General features: G+C 36.6%; 1 non-coding gene across 1 annotated transcript; it reads left to right on the top strand.

Annotated features, from left to right (window-relative positions):
• The first annotated feature begins 613 nt into the window (after positions 1-613).
• On the top strand, positions 614-717 carry LOC127742440 (small nucleolar RNA R71). The gene has a single exon (XR_008003698.1). It is a non-coding gene; the product is annotated as a small nucleolar RNA R71 (small nucleolar RNA).
• Positions 718-2822: the final 2105 nt, after the last annotated feature.

Genomic DNA, 2822 nt, shown 5'->3' with positions numbered 1-2822 from the left:
TTTTGATTATATCAGAGACCATGGTTGCTAAGTCAGAGTGACTCTGCTTAGAATTCTCTGTCTGTTACTGAGAAGATAATGGAAAAGGCTTGCCACTGCTAAACCTGTTTCTTCCACCATTATTGTTGTTGAAACCTTGTTGAGGTCTTTGTTGATCCTTCCATGAGAGATTTGGGTGATTTCTCCATGAAGGATTATAGGTGTTTCGATAGGGTTCTCCTATGTAATTCACCTCTTCCATTGAAGGGTTCTCAGGATCATAAGCTTCTTCTTCAGATGAAGCATCCTTTTAGTACTGCCTGGTGCAGCTTGCATTCCAGACATACTTTGAGAAATCATATTGACTTGCTGAGTCAATATTTTGTTCTGAGCCAATATGGCATTCAGAGTATCAATCTCAAGAACTCCTTTCTTCTGATTAGTCCCATTGTTCACAGGATTCCTTTCATAAGTGTACATGAATTGGTTATTTGCAACCATTTCAATTAGTTCTTGAGCTTCTGCAGGTGTCTTTTTTAGATGAAGAGATCCTCCAGCAGAGCTGTCCAATGACATCTTGGATAGTTCAGACAGACCATCAAAGAAGATACCTATGATGCTCCATTCAGAAAGTATGTCAGAGGGACACTTTCTGATCAATTATTTGTATCTTTCCCAAGCTTCATAGAGGGATTCACCTTCATTCTGTTTGAAGGTTTGAACTTCCACTCTAAGCTTACTCAATTTTTGAGGTGGAAAGAACTTTGCCAAGAAGGCATTGACTAGCTTTTCCCAAGAGTTCAGGCTTTCTTTAGGTTGTGAGTCCAACCATATCCTAGCTCTGTCTCTTACAGCAAAAGGGAATAGCGTAAGTCTGTAGACCTCAGTGTCAACCCCATTGGTCTTGACAGTGTCACAGATTTACAAGAATTCAGCTAAAAACTGATGAGGATCTTCCAATGGAAGTCCATGGAACTTGCAATTCTGTTGCATTAGAGAAACTAATTGAGGCTTAAGCTCAAAGTTGTTTGCTCCAATGGCAGGGATATAGATGCTTCTCCCATAGAAGTCAGGAGTAGGTGCAGTAAAGTCACCCAGCACCTTCCTTGCATTGTTGGCATTGTTGTTGTTTTCAGCTGCAATTTCTTCTTCTTGTTTGAAGATTTCTGTTAGGTCTTCTACAGAGAGTAGTGCTTTAGCTTCTCTTAGCTTTTGCTTCAAGGTCCTTTCAGGTTCAGGGTCAGCCTCAACAAGAATGCTTTTGTCTTTGTTCCTGCTCATATGAAAGAGAAGAGAACAAGAAAATATGGAATCCTCTATGTCAAAGTATAGAGATTCCTTGAGGTGTCAGAGGAAAAGAAAAATAGAAGGAAGAGGTAGAAGAATTCGAACTTATCAAGAGAGATAGGGTTTGAATTGTGCATTGAGGAGGAGTGTTAGTTCATAAATAGAAGGATGTGAGAAGAGGGGAAGAATTTTTGAAATTGAAGTAAAAGATTTTAAAATAATTAAAAGAAATTTTGAAAAATTTGATTGATGATTTTCGAAAACTAAAGTTGGAAAAGAAATAAAGTGATTTTTGAAAAAGATTTTTGAAAGTAGAAATCAAAAAGATATGATTGAAAATTAATTTTGAAAAAGATGTGATTGAAAAGAGACAGTTTTAAAAAGATATGATTGAGAAGATATGATTTGAAAAAGATTTGATTTTGAAAAATTTTGAAAACTTGAAAAAAAATTGAATTAAAAACAAAATCTTCCCTCTTGTGCCATCCTGGCGTTAAACGCCAAGAATGGTATACATTCTGGTGTTTAACGCCCAAAATGCTACCCTTTTGGGCGTTAAACGCCCAGCCAGGTACCCTGGCTGGCGTTTAACCGCCAGTTTTCCTTCCTCACTGGGCGTTTTGAACGCCCAGCTTTTTCTGTGTGAATCCTCTGCTGTATGTTATGAATCTTCAATTCCCTGTATTATTCACTTCAAAAGACACAAAATCAAAATGCAACTAAAATCAAATAAACAATGCATGCAAGACACCAAACTTAGAAGTTTGTATACTATTGATACTAACAATTTGAGAATGCATATGAGAAACAACAAAACACTCAAAACAAGTGAATTTAAAGATCAGAACAAGGAAATCATCAAGAACAACTTGAAGATCAATGAAGACACATGAATGAATTCGAAAAAAAAATGCAAGAAGAATAGAAACATGCAATTGACACCAAACTTAAAATGAGACACTAGACTCAATAAGAAACATAAAATATTTTTGGTTTTTATGATTTTGTAATTTTTTTTTGGATTTTTCGAAAATTATATGGAAAAGAAAATAAAGAGATTCAAAATTTTTAATAAGAATTCCAGGAATCATGCAATGTTAGTCTAAAGCTTTAGTCTAAAGGAATTAGACATGGCTAGCCAAGCTTCAGCAGGACATTGCATTCAAGAGCTAAATTGATGAGAATCAATCAACTTTGGTGATGATGAAAACATCACCTTGAAACTCTAGAATTCATTCTTAAAAATTTTGAAGAAAAATACCTAATCAAAGCAACAAGATGAACCGTCAGTTGTCCAAACTCAAACAATCCCCGGCAACGGCGCCAAAAACTTGGTGCACGAAATTGTGATCATCAATGGCGCCATCAACATGGTACGCTCAATTGCAATCTCAACTCTTTATCACAACTTCGCACAACTAACCAGCAAGTGCACTGGGTCGTCCAAGTAATAAACCTTACGCGAGTAAGGGTCGATCCCACGGAGATTGTTGGTATGAAGCAAGCTATGGTCACCTTGTAAATCTTAGTCAGGCAAACTCAAATGGTTATGGATG

This window comes from Arachis duranensis, chromosome 1 (genome assembly GCF_000817695.3).
Source record: "Arachis duranensis cultivar V14167 chromosome 1, aradu.V14167.gnm2.J7QH, whole genome shotgun sequence".
Lineage (NCBI taxonomy): Eukaryota > Viridiplantae > Streptophyta > Magnoliopsida > Fabales > Fabaceae > Arachis > Arachis duranensis.
Note: the sequence above shows the minus strand (reverse complement) of the source record. Positions and strands in the feature narration are given on the sequence as shown.